This window comes from Lepisosteus platostomus, chromosome 8, assembly GCF_059453375.1.
Source record: "Lepisosteus platostomus isolate fLepPlt1 chromosome 8, fLepPlt1.hap1, whole genome shotgun sequence".
NCBI classification, from domain to species: Eukaryota; Metazoa; Chordata; class Actinopteri; order Semionotiformes; family Lepisosteidae; genus Lepisosteus; species Lepisosteus platostomus.
The window spans coordinates 2,623,386-2,643,216 of NC_142618.1; the positions used below are offsets into that span (position 1 = coordinate 2,623,386).

The 19,831-nt window shown below is 41.8% G+C and overlaps 1 protein-coding gene across 1 annotated transcript in view; it reads right to left on the minus strand.

Annotated features, from left to right (window-relative positions):
* The window catches only part of rbbp8 (retinoblastoma binding protein 8), a 36,991-nt gene extending 24,130 nt beyond the window's left edge, over positions 1–12,861 (minus strand). The window contains exon 1 of the mRNA XM_088642037.1: positions 12,766–12,861. The gene's annotated coding sequence lies outside the window, so the exon portion shown is untranslated. The remainder of the gene's footprint in view (positions 1–12,765) is intronic.
* Between the last annotated feature and the right edge of the window lie 6,970 nt (positions 12,862–19,831).

Here is a 19,831-nt window from a genome sequence, read left to right on the forward strand (position 1 = left end):
TTTTTACATTCCCTGGGACCTTGGATCATACCTGAATTTGTTGGCATAGGAGGCTGGACAAACCGGTTCCTCGATCAAACGCAAACCGGTCTCACCAGCCCGCATCAAAGACAGCCACAACATGTCGCAGCCCGGCAGAGAGAGGCTGGGCCTCGCAGCGCCGGGCTTCACACCTCTGGCAGCATCCCAGCGCGAGCTCTCAGGAAGAAAAGTTGTAGCCTGCAGCTAAAAAAGCACGAACACCTTGAGAGGCTTCGGCTCAACCCCCGCCGAGGAACAGTGAGGTCATGTAAAAAGAGTGAAGGGAGCTCCCCACCGATTATTGGAGGGTATGAAGCCGTTTTAAGAGGACTGCACATCAGACAAAGGAAAAAAGTCCTGCACTGCAAGGGGGCTCCCACCCCACCGCCCCCACGTCACCCCCGTTTCACAACCACCTTCTTCTGCTGAGCACCATGGGCTCTCTTTCCTCATCCTCCAACACAGGCAGGCACGGCAAAACTATTCCTGTAGCGCACAGGAAGTTCCCTCTTTTCAATGTAATAAGCAGATCAGCTTCTCCTTTCATCCTGTGGGCCTGTATAATGCTTGCTTCTGTCAGGATACTGTATCCATGTTGTGCTTCGAGAAAAATTCCAGGTCTCAGGAACCTCTCATGTTTAAGCAATGGTTGTTTTGCCAAGACTGAATTAAAGCCAAGAAACAACTGATGGCCAGTTCCTTTCTAAAGGCAAAGGACAGCAATGCAGACAAAGAAACAGCTGCCAAGGTGAGAAATGCTTAACTTCATAACACACTGTACGGCATGGACATTCATACTGGTCGTCCCACTGTGCAACTCAACTCCACAGGAGTGCAATTTCCCATTCGAGCTTGAGAGGAAAAAGCCATACAGTTGTAAACATTGTGCAGCAATTATTACAGATGTGCACAGAAGAGCTTCAGATGTTTTAAGTGTCGCCCATTTGAATATCAAAATGATAGAGACTGCAAGCCTAACAAAGCTGAAACTTGACTTGTTTTCTGTTGCTTCGGCCTCAACCTCAACAGATGGAACAGAAATCACTGTCCTTTACAAGACGGACAAGAAACAAATAAATAACTTACAATCATGCACTGGGCTGAGACTTGGTAACCGACAGTTAACACTGATAAGAGCAAAGTGATCCACACTGGTAGTAGGAAAATACACCATATATCATGGGTGATTCTGAGCTAGAGGAAACTACTGTAGGCGTGAAATTGATCTGGGTGTTTACAGAAATTCTTTTATGTCCCGTCCAGGAGCATGTGAGGAAGCACGTGAGGAACACTTGGGTACATACTGTAGGAAAGTGTGTCAAATTTCACACCAAGGAAGTTATGCAAGTATTACAATGCACTAATAAAACAACAATCAGAAAATGATGTTCATCATTCCACGAAAACAATGTAGCCTCAGAACCTTAACGATACTTCGACCAAAGAAGAGATACATCAGAACATAAAACAGTTAAAAACGAGAGGAGGCCATTTAACACGTCTTGCCACATTGGTAGTAATGTGTAATTTTGAAATTTATTTCCCAATTTTTGTGATCGTGTTTGACAAATTTGTATAAAATATTTATTCAACTTATTTTACCAGAGTAGTATTTCTTTTGTGTATCAGGACTATATATATGAGCTGTTAAGTGATCATTTTAGATAAAAATTTAAAATTTTTATTCTACAGTATCTTAACTCAGTTTTTTACGAGGTATAATTAAGCTTAGCTTCAATACATTTTTTGGATCAATGGTTTTACCCACATTTTCTCTTCAAAGAGATAAATGGGTGTTTTACACAAATAAACCATTAATTAACTAAATCCTGAGGCAACATTAAACATTTACTGTACATCCAGCCCAGCTGTATCCTGCCAAGAAGAGTACTGGCTGCTGGGAATCCTAAAGTCCTTTAGAAGCAATCAGGGTACATAACGTAGTTTGCAGAAAAGAAATGTAAACTGTAACAGGGTTAACAAGGTTAAGAACATTGCACTGTGTGCTTTACGTATTGTTTTTAACTTTTTATTTTTGCCCGTAAATCTGCATTCATGCTCTGCTTCTTTTCCTCAATCAACACACAATATTGTGGAAAAAGCCAACTTCAGAGAATCTAAATTCATGAACCGACATGTCATGAGAGCAGAGGAATTTAAGCTATAACACCTTCATCGCTTATGTACAGTACATGTCTAAACTTTAATGGTATGTTTAGAAATCTGAGACATTAAATATAATCCTCCTCTGAGTTTCAGCTTCATTTTGGAATACGGTGGAATCGGCTTAAAACAATTTCTCCGCCTTGCAGAGCTGATTTTCTTTTCAAACTCTGTCTGTAGTACAGTCGCCTACTACCTAGTGGTCACAAGTGTCACTTCAGGTTCTCCGCTTAGCTAACAGTGGCAGGGGACAGCTGTCGGCACCAACGCTGCTGTGACAAGGCAAGAAGGGGCCAAAGCATGAATCTCGGAGGCACCCAGGTGTCCCCGAGTCAAGCTGTGGTGCTGAAGTGTCCGTTTTGACGCAGTGGATTTAGAAGAATTTCCAAGAGGGAAGGATGACAATAGAAACGGCTAAAAAAGGGGGTCAAGGTGGGGGTTCACCCTCCTGCAAGTCCCGCTGCGAAAACGTTTAAAACTGAATGCCCAGGAATGCATTTCTGAGGCACTTAATTTTAGATCGCTGAAAATAAAATCACATCTAATGCCACGGTATCATCTTGTGAGGTTGATTATGACAACCTATCTGTGATGTTTCCATTTTTTATTCTAAAAGGTTTGAAAATATTTCACTATGGAAAAATGTATTTTATATTATCTAAAGGTACTTAAGAACATAAGAAAAATTGGACAAATGGGTACAAATGTAAGTGGGGTTGGTGTTTCATAATACAATCAATGAAAGCAATTCTGTAATATGAGTGATAAATACAGGTAAAATCTCCTTTTTATGTGCAATTACAATGCAGATACCAAGACTAACAACATAATGAGCCACGACATACATCCAATGCAACGAAGGAGTTCATGAGGAGATCCAATCTCCAGAAATGAACAGCTCATTTACATGCTGAAGTAAAAATGTAAAAAAAACGTTTGGATCACCTAGCAATAGAGGAAAGAAGGCAACACAGCTGTAGCATATCATCTTAAATGATTAAAAATAGTTTGTTCATTCCAAAAGCTTGCAGACTTCATGCTGTTACTGACTCAAAGACATAAATAAATACTGATGTTTACACAGGAAATGTATTAGAAGTGAATGTTTGTCAGTCCTCAATACGTTTATTAAAAGGCATGAATGCTCACACTGATGTAATTAGTGGAGACCCACAGGGATCTACAGTAGGGCCACTGCCCTTCCCAATTAAATTAAATGTTGTAAATGCTGGGTGAGTAAACCAGTAAAATTTGCAAATAACACCCAATTAGAGAGACTGGCAAACACTGTAGGAGCAGGAATGAAATACAAAAATATTCCAGATAAAATTCACAAACACCTGGCAGGAACTGTTGACAAGGGCAGGGCTTTTCCTGCACATCACAAAACAACACAGTGTAACGCATGCGGCCGACATTACAGGTTGCGAGAGCCGGCTCACCAGCGCGGTGACGTCACCGCCCTTCCCTGTGAAGAGCAGGGACCGCAGCCGCTGGGCTGAGGGGAGATCTCCCTTTGGCTCAAGAGGCTGGGTCCCTGCTGAGTGACGCCGGAGGCCCGGGTTCGAGTCCCTGATTCGGCAGAGGCGAGTGCGCCCACGTGAACCCCAAAGCGTTACGATATAAATACATATAAATATAAATGAGAAAGACCTAGGTGTTGTTGTCGACACACTGTTTATACCTTCTAAACACTTAAAAGGCTAACAAAATGTTAGCATATACGGACGGTGTAGAATTTAAAAAGAGGATGTTATGCTAAAATTGTATAACGTTCTTTAAAGGTATAATTTGGAATACTGTTTACACTTTTGGTCTCCATGTTCTAGAAAAGACAATGGTGCTCTGGAATCGGAGAAGGTGGAGAACACTACATACATTCCAGGATTTAAGGGAAAGTTCCGCACTTATAGGACGAAGGCACAGATCCTTTTTTAGGCTTGAACAGAAAAGATTGCGAATCACTTGATTCAAGTGTTCAAAACCCTCAAGTGCACTGACAGTCAACCCCAGAGAACCGCTCAGAATAACCAAAGGAATGTGATCCATAGGACACAAGTGGAAAATGCATGGAAGTGCATTTAAAACTTACACAGGAGGCACTTCCTTATCCAAAGGGTTGTAGGAATGTGGACCAAGCCACTTAACCATGTTGTCTAGTCTGGTACCTAACTTCCTTAAAGTAATTGCTTCTTCTGGTGTTAATTGTTCTTATGGTAACCTAGTTCAACAGAAAGTAGGCTTTTGTTCTAATATGACCAAATGTATGAATGGAACAACCAAAAAATAAAATGTATACTGTGTATGCTTATCATTCATATTAATCTTATGATCACAAATACAAATGGATTATAACGACTGTACAGCTTCCAATCATAGTAACGAGTTTAAAAACACATATGTCAATTACCCAAATACATTTTATCAAAGTATGAAAGTAGTGTTTAATTGTTCACTTTCTGTATGCACATAATAATTTACTGTTGTATTTCAAGAGAGCGGTTCTAAATTACAGAACTCACTTTAAGTTGATTAAGTTTTTCTCCTTTTTTACTGCATAAAAACATCTTAGTTGTAGCAGATGCTCTAACCCATTAGCCATTATACTAACAGTAATGGAACTAGTTAAGAGAAGTACACAAATTGCAGATGTTTCATCAATTCACCCAGTAACATTCAGGATCACATCATCTGATGTGTATTAGAGAGGCGATGATGGCAGGAAACTTCTTTTAAAGAACACAGTGTCTAGAACAGTACAAAAAGTGGATTCATAGAACCCGATACATGACGATGCTTCAAGATATATCTGGACTCAATAATAGGTGGGAAACCGAAATCTCTGAAGACCGACAGGTCTGTTTGCTCATGGCAGCTGCTCTAAAGGAAAAGATAAAAGTCCGCACCCTGGGCATGCCTCCATACCAAGGAAACTGAACTATGTACTGGCATGTATATTTACAAAGAATGATTAACTCTTTGCTCACATTTTAAGCACTGAATTACACACAAGTTATTTTATATAATAATTATATGTACAGTATAATAACTATATGAGTCTTGAATAATTCATGTGTGAGTACTGTACAGATACAGGACGTTTCATCCGATTCAGGGTCGCTGGAGCCTACCCCGGCAAGCAAGGGGTTCAAGGCAGGATACACCCTGGAAGGGACACCAGACCATCACAGTGCACAGATACAAACCCACACAGACACTTACACCACGGCCAATTTTCCCCAGAAGCCAATTAACCCAACAGTACTTCTGTGGAGTGTGGGAGGAAATTCGAGCAGCTGAAGCAAACTGATGCAAACATGGGGAGAACATACAAACTCCACACAGACAGCTCCCAGTGAATTGAACCCAGGGCCCCAGCGCAATGCTAACCACTGCACCACCATCCCATCCCCAATTAGTACATTTAGTGCTAAAATAAAGAAACCAACGTAAAAGGTAATAATACTACAAGTGCTCAGTCATTCCGAAGTTATAACAGAGTGTAATTTAGTTTGGTCTCCTCTTGAAAGAAACAGGTGAGAAATTTCAGAAGCCATACACTTTATTCTCATCCTGAGGCCAAGTTAAAGTACAGAACAAGTTGTACTGTGCACCACATACCTCACATCATCACTTTCTAATCATTAACACAATCTGATACAATGCACTGCATAAATGTGGTACACCTGGAGCTATATTCGTCTCAGCTTTTAACAGAGAAACAGACTAATATATGCTGCTGTAAAGCAAAAAAACACGCAGTAAACATAAAATCACTTGTTCTTCACTGCTAATGTTGATAATTTGACCATGTTTTAATCGACTGAAGTGTTTGTTAGGCCTGAGCTACACATCATGGTCTCCCGAAGACTGCAGTCAAGTCTTGATCAGTTACAGTGCGTGTCTGATGTAACTGTTCGGTTGTTTCCACCCTCTCCATGAAATAAAAACTAATGACTTCATCCAATGAATCAAATGTCAGCAAACACGTTCTTACGGTTCACCTTCTGTCTAATCACGCAACTGGAAAAGCAGAAAGTGCCCGAGGCTGGCAAAAACAGACGCTTTCTCTTTGGGTTACTGTAACCCATGAGATCACTTTTCAGCTCGAGAACGAGTGCGCAACGCATCGAGCTTCCGCTGCATATTAGGTGGGCTCTCCAGCCAGCTGCAGCCTGCGCTTCCCACCAGCTTACAAGCAACTGGCCTGACCCCCGCAATGCTCGTCACTGTCAAAATACTTATAGCAGGGTCTTCATCGGCGACAAGTGTTGGCTCGAGAGCCTGTCAGGCAGGCCTGCGCCGCACATTGCTCTCGTGTTTGCCTACAGGGAGGAACTCACACACGATGAATGAAAAGCCCAGCTTTTCACCTTCTGTCAACAACCTGGAAGAGAAGGGCACGTGTTATGTATGGGGAGCCTCCTTCTCGGCTTTGATTAAATGCGCCACCTCCCAGCGCCGTTTCGAACCGGGAAACTCCAGCGTCTGCAGCTGGAGAGCAGAGGGAAGAGCACACGGGACATGAGTGCTTCACCTGGACAGCCCTGAGACCTGCAAAGGAGCTGGTATAGGTTCAGTCCATGCAGAAAGGAAAAGAGACACAACGCTTCAGGCCACAGAGCCTTCTTCACACCTGAAGAAGCCGAAGCAGAAAAGTTGCCTCTTTTCTTTTCCTTTCAGCAAGGAAAAAACCTTTACCTGTTCAACTGCAGCATTCTGATGCAGCTCATTACGAAAACGTCTTCAACCTGGAGATCTAGTCGACAAAACCTCCTGCGTTTAGTCAAAGCTTCAAAATCTGACAATAAGTGAAAGGCTGCAGTAAAAAAGCATTGTTTAACTTCTTTAGAGAAATGCTAAGGTACAGGCCTTACGGTGTATTTTTGTACTGTTGTCCTAGCGTACCAATCTGACAAGGCTGAGAAACAGTACATCAGTGATTATGTCATTACCGCATATATTTAATATGCCAGTACTCTTTGTGTGCTGACTTCTGTTTCTACAATGTATTGAGGAATTTATATGTTCCTTTATATTCAGGAATTCACTAAAACAATGAAACATCCATATTTGTTTATAAAAAACTAATAATCTAACCCTACATTATATTGAAAGGCAAAGAAAACTAAGGGGATTCACAGCCTCTCCAACAGAATAATAATTCTGTTCAGAATCTAAAGTGTACTGTAGGTATCGACCACCTCTATACTGTTTAACTGCTTTTAAATATTACATTGAAAACATTCTTGGGTTTACTGGGCTCCAAGTCATGGAGCTTAGCTCACAGGTACTTCAAACGTTAAGGTAACTTTTTATTAAATACTGGAATAAAAATACGGATGTGGAATAAAGGTTAAACTGAAACTTACATAAAACCTCTTTAACTTACAGAAGATGTTCTTCCTCAGAATAAACTTAACTGAAAACGCAGAGGAATTGTAGTTCATTAGGGCAAAAGCAGACATTTCAGTGAGATGACTGGTGTGTTAAATGAACAAAAATCCTTTCTGTGTATGTATAAACAGTACATACGTGTCTCTACAAATATATACAAACGGGTATTCGTTCCTTCAACATAAAATCAGTGCTTCACTTTACTGTAAGAAGAACGGACTAAAACAACCATGTTCCAAAAACACACAGCATGAAAATGGGGTCACCGCTGGACCGGAGGGGTGCTGAACTGGATCCCCAAAGACAGAAGAGCACCTCCTATAAGCTGCAGAGACAAAATCCAGGCGGCAGGACAAAACTAGATGTGGATTTCTGAATATACATAGAAATGGCCATGTTTAAATGCTTACACTTGGACTAAAGCAAAGCCTTTATGTTATATAAAGTGCAATAAATATAAATTGGAAAGCAAATCCAATCAGATACAAAGACGTTCCCGGTGACAGACCTTTTTTATTTAACAAGCCCGACGAGTAAAGACACGAAGGACACTGCCTCATACGTGATCTCAAAAAACACGAGCAACAAGCCTGCACCAGCAGGGCGCATTCCTCAGCGCACAGGATGTAAGAGCTCGAACAAAGGCCGTCTGAAAGACATCCTTCGGTCTAGGGCCACCTGCCAAGCGCGCTGGTGTAATTGAAAAAGGTAATTATGGAGTCTGCCGAGTAAACCCTCCTCCGGTACCTCACTGCCAGGCGACACTGCCCCTTTCATCACCTGATCACCGCCCGGCTGGACCCAGGCGCTCAAGCCTCCCGCCCCCCTTCAGGCGCCCCCCTTCGGTCTCAAGCACCGCGCTGGGCTACTCCATTTCCCTCTTTCATTAAGGGTATCGTTAGACTTGAAAATACCAGGCAAACCAGTAAGGAATACCACCTTTTCCTATCTAATTAAGAGCATCTGAGCCGAATTTAAATGTTTTTTTTCTTTTTCCAAAGCCATGAAAAGCACTTAAGGCAGTCGAGCTCAGCTCGTGCAGGGCAGCGGCGTGGGGCGGCGGTCAGGGCTCCTGCGGGCGCACGCCCCGGGCGGGGCCCTGCGGCCAACCCCTCGGGCAAAAACACCTGATCGTACAGATGGGTAAAAGCAGAGACTGATGTTGATCAGTCGCCCACTCACCCATCTTCTAGCCACTTCATCCAATTCAGGGTTGAGGGGGAGATGGAGTCTATCCCAGCAAGCAACGGGCACAAGGCAGGGTACGCTCTGGACAGGACACCAGTCCATCACAAACACAGACAGACACACACACACACTCACACACACTCACACCAGGGAGAGTTTTCCCAGAAGCCAATTAACCCACCAACATGTCTCTGGACTGTGGGAGGAAACCACAGCACCTGGAGGAAGCCCAGACAAACACGGGGAGAACATGCAAACTCCATGCAGACAGTCCAAGTCTGGAATTGAATCCAGGACCCCAGCATTGTGAGGCAGCAGTGCTGACCACTGTGCCAACATGCCTCCGTATAAAGGTGTCAGCCGCATCAATTAATAACAATTTTCTGAAATTCTAAATATAGGGCAAGGTATCAATATTGTGGAATGCTTGCCACTTGATCCTTACAGATCCAGATCCTTACATTTGCTTTTATTTATAAAGTGCCTTTCCAAACCCAAGGATGCTGTAAAGAGCGATAAAGCAAATAAAATGAAACAAGAACATACAGGACAAGCTGTAAGACAGTCGACATAGGTCCTAACAAAAAGGTGGGTTTTTAAGTTTAGATTTGAAAAGGGTCAAAGAATTTGCCTCTCGAAGAGTCGGAGGGAGGGCAGTCCATAACGATGGAGCAGTGACAGAAAAGGCACAGTCATCAAAAGTCCGAGATTTCGTCCTGGGGACAGTGAGCAGAGGACCTGCCTCAGCTGAGCGCAGTCTGCAGGAGGGGGTGTAAACATGGAGGATGAGCTCAGAGATGAATGATGGACCCAGACTGTTTATAGCCCTGAAAGCCAGAAGCAAGTTGTTATATTGAATACATGACTTTACAGGCAACCAATGTAGAGATTTGAGTGCAGGAGTGATATGTTACCAAGGACTGGTATAAGATAGAAGTTTACCTGCAGAGTTTGGGACATATTGCACCTTACTGAGAGGAGTGCTATGGAGCCCAAACATATTTTAAATGCCTGAAACAGAGACTCAGCATCGGACACTGACAGAAACTGCCTAAAATGGGCAATATGCCAAGGGTTAAGAAGAGGTCTTAAATTTTTCACTTGGAATTCTTCATTTGTGTCCAGTTGTCATTTTATTTCAGATCTTCCTAAATTAATGCAGAAATTAAAAGGATAAAAAGTCTGATCATCTGGTTTCCAGGCCTTAATCGGGTACTGGATGAAGAGCGGCTCATAACGAGCAGGAACATACAGGCACACTTCGGGAACCAAGGCCGCTAGCCTTAGCAAAGAGGAGTCTTTTTTTCTGAAACACTGTATAACGAGCTCCATCTACTGGTGACTATTGGTACAGCAGTGTGCAGGCAACGCTCCCGCGCTGGGACCCACACACCAGCAGGTCTGATTTCCAGCCAAGCACTGCATTCAACAATCTAACCACTAAAGGTTTGAGGCCGTCTTCAAGCAAACACCTCAGCCGAGGCTCTATCCAACGGGAGTGTGAGGATTCAGCACCAGAATCGGGGAGCTGGTCTTAAAAGTATTACACTGGGACCTGTGACCCTAACCCAAAATACAAAAAAAAGTAAAAACAAATCAGACACCATTTTTCAGTTTTTGCCATGCCCGTGATCAAAGTATTATTAGATATTTGTTTCTTTATTTTTATACATTTTATTATTTAAAGTTTTTTTATAGCGCTTTTCATAAGGACATAAAAAAGGCTACAGAGGAGAGGAGGCCAAGCGATCCACTGCAGTCTAGGGACTAGACGGTTGGTAGTAACGGGTATGTCCCTCTGAGGACCTCGTCCAAATGCTTCCTGAGAGAAATCAGGGCATCACTGTATACAACAGGGCTAGATGGCTTGTTCCCGACTCGGCAACTCCCGAACGAATCCCCCGGCACACGCAGGATAAGACATGCTCCTCCCAGCGCTGCAGCATGGGACCCGTCCTGCACCAGCGGCCCCACTGCAGCGCAGACCAGGCGGAGAGGAGAGAAACTTCATCACTGCAGCGCAGACCAGGCGGAGAGGAGAGAAACTTCATCACTGCAGCGCAGACCAGGCGGAGAGGAGAGAAACTTCATCACTGCAGCGCAGACCAGGCGGAGAGGAGAGAAACTTCATCACTGCAGTGCAGACCAGGCGGAGAGGAGAGAAACTTCATCACTGCAGCGCAGACCAGGCGGAGAGGAGAGAAACTTCATCACTGCAGCGCAGTTAGCCCGGCCTCACAGCCCCTGGGTACCAGGTTACCAGCTTCTCTACGGAGCCTGCATGTTACTTGCTTTCTAGCAGGTGCACCTGTTTTCCTCCAGCCTTCCATAACCATGCGGGCCGGGTTCGAGAGACGGTCGGCTGGCCTGGGGCGGCGCCCTGCCTCGCACCCCGAGCTTTCTGCAGGAGCCCTTGCCTGGAATAAGCGCTGTCTTGAAGATGGACAGATGGATGAATCGAGGGGGGAAATGCAGGTGGGGCAGACTGTACAAGCCGAAAAGCAAAGCAGTGACAGAACGCCAGGGCTAACACAGCTCCACTCTTACGAACAGTGCCACTGGATCTTGAATGACTACTTATGTAGCTCAGCAAGTCACCATCTCATCCCAAAGATGCCCATCGCCCTGGTGGGCCTTACTGGGATACTGGTTCAGAAGTTCTGTGCTACAGGGAAGAGTGCCGCCGCCTACTTCACCTGCACGATTTACAGCAGCAATCTGCTTTCGACGGAGGCACCCGGCTCCGGTACTGACCAGCTTGAGCCTTGCGTAACTGCAGAGAGCAGGTCGGGTGGCGACGCTGTCCTCCTGCACACTGATATGTGTTACCGGTCTCCTCTATCCAGACACAGCAGACTTGCTATAGAGCTCTGGGCACTGTATCCTGTTAAAAGTGTCGCCCCTTTGGGGTCTGAACCCCGAACCTTCGGCTCAGAGTCCTAATCGTCACCCCACGACTCCGAGCTCCGTCCTGTTCGTTGTGTTCGAGTGCAACGGCTGCATCCCCACGTGCAGGCTGCCCAGCTGCACAAAGCAGGGTCACACTATTTCCCGGACAGACGTCGAATCTGACAACACGCTCGACTGGAGTCATGTAGCGCCGTGTCTCCGTAATGTACAGTCTAAAACAGTCGTCAGATCAGCGTTTGGGAAATGAACAACGCGCAGCGACTGTCGTGTCGAGAAGCATAAAACGAGCGCATCAGATGTACCAGAGGATATGCTGTAGCTCAGGTTAAATGATCCTATCGGTAAAACCCGAAAAAAAAACAACAAACACCGGCTTTTAAACCTCTTAGTGGATTCACACCCCGCCTCACTCACACTTCCTCGACTGGGTTTTACCCACGAAGTGCTATTCACAAACTTTAACATTTACATATCATTACATTTCTCTATATACTGGGAACACAGTGGAAATATTCAAGGTGTGAAACTCAGTTATCCTCATAGCCCAGTGACTCTGACCTCTCAGACACGCTTTAATATAAAGGGTCTATATTTGTAAAGGGGAAACGACATACGTGGTTACTTTCTATTTTCTTTGATTTAACAGTTCGCACGAATTACTGACCTGCGACAGCACAGTCACGTTGTACAGTGCAACCAGTAAGATCACCTGCTCATGGCCAAATCTGCAGGTTAAGACCCACTCATGCTGTATTACAGAATGTTCTTCGTTTAAGTGAAATAAAAGCACGGAAGGAATGCTTGAATACTCGGGAATGCGCCAAAATGTAAATATCTTCAGGTCTATCAAGCGATTCGGACCTCAAATTACATTAAAATATCCTATCGTCCCCAATGTCCGACTGCCTTTCCTCGCACGCCACCGCGGTGCAGAAGGTGACAAATAAAATGACAAACTACCCGTACACAATTAACAAACTCGAGGGCAAAGAATTACCAAGAGAAAGCGCAAAGTAATATGTCCAAGTTTCACACATCTGTAAAATACGATCAAATGTACACATGTCGCTGCAGAAAGACTCTTACCTTGTTTACACACCGCTGTTTGCACTTGGCGCTCCGCGGTGCATTCTGGGACTCCCCGCCACTTCCTGTCCCCCTTAAAGCGACAGCTCCCACGCACGTTTCAGTGTGTCTGAGACCGCTAGGAAGGGGACATAGCTGGTTTGATAGCTTCAAGTCCACCATAAAGACGAAAGCTTTCTTATCTGGAGATATACGAAGTGTGCGACTGGAGGGCTGTGTGATTTCTTACCATGCATGTTCAGTATGTGCAGACACTCCTTGTACCATCAATAAAAACGTCGGCAGATTAAATAAATACACGGTGGAAGTCAGTTAACAAAATGCTAGCTGAAAATATTTCAAACGCCACGAGATCACAAAAACTTATAACAGTAAACGAGAGGGAATTTTATTTAAAAAAAACATAATGATGTAGGAATCAAATACCTTTATGTGAAACAGTTTACGCTGGAAAGGTAACTACAGGAATCAAAATGTCTGCCATACAAGGCCATGCCATATAACGTCTGGGATAAATTGTACTATAAGATTAAATGAAAAGATTCAGTTTTACTGGATCTTATTGCAAAACCGATTTAAATCACTTCTTGAAATTGGCTTTTTTCATAGGTATTACATGCAAGGTCGATCTCTAGTTTGTTCGAGAATATTTTATCATATTTACGTTTCTATTTCATCTGCTAAAGGCTAGCGTGCATTTTACGGTGTTCCTGAAATAGTGTTTCCCTGTGTATTCCGAGTTCTTGCCCTTGTCTGTGTTTTCTCGTACCTTAACAACATTTGACCATAATTGTGTCTTGCAAGTCATAAACTATAAATCATAAAACATCTGTGATGATCAGGGTTGCAGAAAGTAACATAGTAAGAAAAACACCAGAGTGGGGGTTGTTTTGCAATGTGTTCTTTCTTAGCAATAAAATATGTATTGTCAAGCAGGTGCTTAGGGTTCAAATGCAATTCAGACATTACCTGTGGTTATATAGCCTGAATATTGTTTCCATGGCAACCAGTGGTCTTTGGACCCTATAGTCCCCAATATTGACACTGCTGTCTCAGATTAACTTTTGTATTTGACTAAGTAAAACAAATAATGTTGCTTTAAATTTTAAAAAAGATGTGATGTCTTCAAACCTCCAATATGTTTCAAATAAACCGGTTTGTCAAATACTTCTGGCCGTTGAGGACTAGAGTAGGAAATTGCGTAATTTTTCATGGGACACTTTTTGATGATCACAAAGATTGTGAAACGTGTTATATGATAACCCCTTTTTTACTGAACAAATGACATATCCTGTAACACAGGACAACAGATGTTTAGTATAACTGAAGTTAAAACTGTTATTTTAAAATTTAAATTAATAAATATACAATTTGACCTGTAACAGAATTGGCTGCAAAAGCATAAAGATATTTAAAAAGTTTTCTAAACGAAAGCAGGAATGATTCAGTTACTCGCATATTTCTGAGGCTTTCACACTCGTGTGGTAGTCATTTTGTCAACTTGTCTGGAGCCGTTGTGTAAGCAGAGTTGCATTGCAGAACGCAAGTTCGTGAAAAAAGAAGCCAGTAAAGCAATAATTGCTTTGGAGTATTCATGCATCCCTGAGCTATAATTATTTTAATAAAAACTCAAACTTTAGTTACATGAAAAATAAAAAGAAACTGTGACTGTCCGTAAAGGTACAAAAACTGAATCGCCTATCACATGAGAAGTGTCATACAGTATAATTGCACTCGGAGCTCTTTAGTTTTACCGAGCCGATTGAGCAAACAGCCCGGGAACACTGTCGAGAGTCCCGAACACACATTTTCATTCTTTATTTCTTCATCCCGGAGGAGGGCGGGGCGGGACGAAGCAAGAACAGGGCAGGGAGAGTCGCACCCGGGCGGTACTGGCTGAGCTGGAGCCGGTCCAGACCGCCAGCCGCCCGCATGCTCGGCTCTGGTAAGAGCTTCGTTCAGGAAGCGAGGAAGTGATACTAGGGCAAGTAGCAGCAGCTCAGGTGAGCGCCGGGGCCTTGTGCTGTCTGCACAACCGCATTTCTCCACTGGCACGGGTCTCTGCTGAGACCTGAAGTACCGTTGCTGATGAAATTGGATCCTTACTGTGCACCCCATCTAAACTTCAGCCTCAGACGAGGAGAACCCCAAGGAGCTGTTTCCTGGTGTAAAAGAGGTTGAGAAACACTGGTGTAAAGCACTGCCACTGCCTGTCAAGACACCCATTGTGTTGACTTGGAGCTGTAATCCACTTTAATGAATTTAGTGTTTTACTGGCGGCTATGAAATGAGGTGTAGGAGTAGTACTCAAGTCCAAAGTCCAGGCCCCTTCTATGTCTTTCCCAGCCTTTGAAAAAACAAGGAAGGATAATCTTGACAAGAGCAAATATTATCATGAAAAGACCAACGGCAAAAGAATATTTGTCTTTAATTTGATTTTGTTTTTCACAGCCTGTAACAAAATGCCAGTCCTTTAATTATATCAGTGGACACGGTTCTGCTATTTCAGGTGGTGTTGCAGAGGCGTTTCAGCCCTGCACATCCTTACCACCCACTTATCTCATGCTGAAAATGGGAACAATAAGATGTGTTTTCGGAAAGAAATAAAATTGTTTCTCAATTTCTTCATTCCTCTTCACAATAATCCCAGCTACTAAATCTACAAATAGAAGAAAGAGGCTCTTTAAAAGTATACTGTAGTCACCGATGAGAAAGTTGTCACATAAATGGAATGATAACAACATTTGTCTATATGTTGTTATAAAAGGTATCTGGGAATTGTATCGAATGAGGGACAAATTTAAGGGTTCCTCACTATTACTTCGCACAGTATGGCGATTATAATCATGACTTATTTTTGCCAGATTCTGTCTTAAAAGTATTAAAGTGCTTTCTAATTATGAATAAATATACATCTTATTTGATTGCAGTCACTCTCCATTTCAACACAAAGTGAGGTTTTCTGGCAAATAAATTTGGATTTGTCACTACATTTTTTTAATGGCAGTATTTATCAGCCAGTTATTTTTGAAAGCACAGTAAATAGTTTTTATTTTCACCACAAATTTATTCAAGTCCATAACTCTCCATGAAAAGCAGACTGAAATAATTGGATTTATTACTGGATTTGTAGAATCATATCTTGGGAAATTATTGCATTAATGAGACAGGCTTCTCTTTAAAACTGTTCACATTCCTTAGCAAGCTAATCTTTTATCTTTTATCTGTTCAGAGAAAGCCACATCCATAATTTCTAACTTTCGGGTGATCCATCAGGCAATGTAACCCTCAGCTTGCTAGCAGTCCAAGTGAAAGGAGGACTCTGTAGGCTGAAAACATTCCCAACAGTCATTTCTGCTGTATTTGTATTAAAGGGCAGTCAGTTACAACTACATTACAACAAAAATAAATGATATTGTAGCGCTCTCAGGTTCACGGGGGTATGCGCCTTCGCCGCTGCCGCCTCAGGTCGGCCCCTAACCGCTGGGAACTCGAACCCGCGCCTCCGGCATCACTCAACAGGGACCCAGCCAGTTGAGCTAAAGGGAGATCTCCAGTTAGCCCGGAGGCTGCGGTCCCTGCTATAATGTCGGCCTTATGCCTTACGCTCTCCCCTGCTTACTTTGCCGTCCTCGGCGAACGGCTATCCCATCCCACTACTGACACCAATGTAGCGCTCTCGGGTTCGAGTCCCCAGCGTTGGCGAGGGAGAGGGCGCATACCCACATGAACCCGAGAGCGCTACAATACAAATATCGATATTTTTCCCCCCTGATTTTCTAAAAGTAGACATTCAGACCTGCTAAGCACTTGAAGAGAGAAAGGGTGAAACACAGTTTACAAAGGAACCATACACTTTGAAAGTCATGCTGTCAATGGAATAAGAGCTATATTTGCACTTCTGTCAGAAACAGCCTGCAACACAGGCTATATTACTGTGAAAAAAATTCTATCAGTTCATATAATCCCTGTCTGTAAATAGCTGCATGCAGTTCTGCTCTGCAGAAAACTGTTGCTGTGATCTCTTATCACTGACAATTTAAACACTGGCATGGTGGTAATATGTTAGGGAAAATACTGTACTACAGTGATTATTTGTAGGGGAAAAGGATAACATATAACATTGTCTTTTCACGTATTTATTTCAACATGCCTGAAATACAAATACAGGGTGTCCCATTTAAATCTGACACATTTATTTGTGTAATTAAACTTAGGTTGTTAAAGGAAACCACAAATGTATTAAATTACATTGAAGTACAAACATGGGGGTTTTGTTTTACTATACTATATACACCTTGTTACAGGTACAATTCTTCTGAATTACAGTTTATTTTAAAATGATGTCCAATACCATTCATGTTGATTACAATGTGTCATTTAACACAATTAATAGAAGTTGTGGTCTTCTTCACATTTATTAAGAATAAACAGGGGAAAATGTTTAGGCTTTTCAAAATCCACATGTCCAAGTTTATGAATTTTCTTAGATCTGATAAATATAATAAACAAATGATTATAAATATGATTATAAGCTATAATAAATGTACCAGATATAAATGTGACACCCTGTACAATGCACGTGGTTAGGAACTGTGTGAAGAAAATGTTTTTAACAAAAAAAGAACAACCTGCATATTCAGCGTATTTATTCAATATGTCATGAATATTCTTGACGTTTACCGAGTTGTGGAAAACGTTCATAAACGTCCCTTCAATATTCTTGTTGCATTTGCTTGTATTTGAGTTTTGGTCTTACAAAGTGCTTTTTAAGTGTCAGTCTGACGCAGTTTAACATAAGATACCTTGGGTTAGCAAACATAAAACAAAGGCGTTTAGACAGGAATACAGAACGTGCTGAAAAAATGATTTGCGAACTGTGCCAAATCTTAATTTGAGCATTGCTTTTTTAACCTATATTACAGAAAATACCTGTATATAATACTAATATTGTATATAACTTATGTTGGACAATAAGAAAAAATTTAAACACATTTTATTAACTTAATATGTCCCGAATTTGTTTTGGTATTGTACAGGAAAAAGTCACGAAACGTGAAGAAACGTAGCTGCTTTTTCGCACCGGGATGTATGGATTGTCCACTAGGGGTCACTCGAGTTTATAAATCAACGATACATGTTGCATGTGTTACGCATTTGCTTTGTTGGAAGGCTGGGGGAATTCCGTTTTTAATATTAATACCCTTCGCGGACAGGGGTCTGACTCCGGGGCTGGAGATGATATATGTATATAAAATACCACTTCCAAGTCCAATTAGATTCTTCTAATTATTAAAGATAGACCTCACATTCTATATTTTATTAAAATAAATGTAACATTTTTTATATATTGCCAGAATTTAAGAAGAGAAAGAAAGGCTTGAAAATCATCTTAAAGAAATTGCTTGAAGGAAGTAGAAAAATCAGCAAATTTATTATATTTTAACACATATATACAGTAACACCCCTTGTGTTAATAATGTAGATAATGTCAGGGTTTTGCAAGGAATCAATTTTGTTAGCAGTATTGAAGTAGCGGAAAAGAGGCTGAAACTGCGCTGCTGGGAGCGATTGTTCACATCGGATATCAGCTTGGGAATCTCATTACTCATTCTGTTCTGTCCAGATTATCCTCTTGAGATACCGCTCACAAGTCAAGATATTGTAACACTGCTTGTGCAGGCTAAGAAGATACTTCTTCCGTGTAACTGTAATTTTTTAACAGAGCATTTGTACTTTTGTAACTATGTGTATTTGTGTTGTATTCTAATGACAAAGAAAATCACGCAGCAATCAACAGGTATGAATTGAAGCCTATATGGGAATGAAGAATACTCAAATTACCTATTATTTCAGTAGTAGAAATGTGAAAATTGGTGGATTTCCTTAAGATAGTTATGTCAAACATTACTGGCATAGTACGTGAAGTATGTGTATGACTGTATAAATTTAAAAAATGTATTAATTGATACAAGCCATTTTAGTTTTCCTGCTTGGCATAAGCTATTATTCAGGGTTTAATAAAGATAAATAGGAAAAAATCTATATACATATTGTGTATAATGGCAAAAAAAGAGATGGGAACAGATTTTGCTCCTCCTAGCGCAGCTATGTGATCATTTGGACGTACAGTAGCGTGCTACGGTGTAATTCAAATATTCTGAAAGACTAATAAAAGCATTTCTTTAAATGTATTAGATATTTTCAAGACCTATTCAAATACCCATGTCAATTTCAGAAATAGATACAGCAGATAGCCTTTCACTTATTAAAATCTATTAAATCAGTGAAAAACGTAGTCTTTCACATTCTTCAGGGTAGTTAAGCTTTTCTTGTATGCGATGCCCAACATTTTTCAGCAATCCCAGACTCATAGATGATGATTTATTACATGCTTAATATCCCTTCATTGAAAGCAACGTATTTGTTTCCTAGCTTCCTGACCTTTTCAAAATGTGCAGACAAAACACTGACGTGACCATTATTCTCCAAAAAAAAAAATCTTTAAAGCAAGACATAAATTAAAGGAAGAAGAAAAAAGCTCCCATAAACACATTCCTTCCCATTACTAGTTCTGAGCAGTTCAGTGTAAATTGCTGATCTCAATTGTAAAATTGTTGAAGTCTGAGGCTAAATCTTCACGGGTAACAATGAAGTATCGGAACTCCAGGTCTTTCCCAGGTTTAATCTGGCCTGGGCATCAGCTGCTGAAGGCTAGGAGTTCAGCCACTAATTTCTCTTCTGTATAAAAGCCCCACTTCCTCTGTTTGTGTGAAACTTCCTATCAGTGCAGCGGCAGTGGCCCAGTTTCTGGGTTGTATTGCTCGTGATTAAAGGGATATTCTGTTTCAGCTATGGCTGTGCAGTAAAATAGAGCACCTTCTGGGCTTTACCTGTAGAAATCGCAGCTGCTGGTTTGTAAAACCCGATACTCATCTTCAAGTATTATTGGTAATTGAATATTATTTCTGCTATATACACACATAAAATGTAAATATGAATACAATATTTTTGTTCATGTATAAGTCTGTGTAAAACGCCTTCTGTGGTCATCTATTTGAAATCT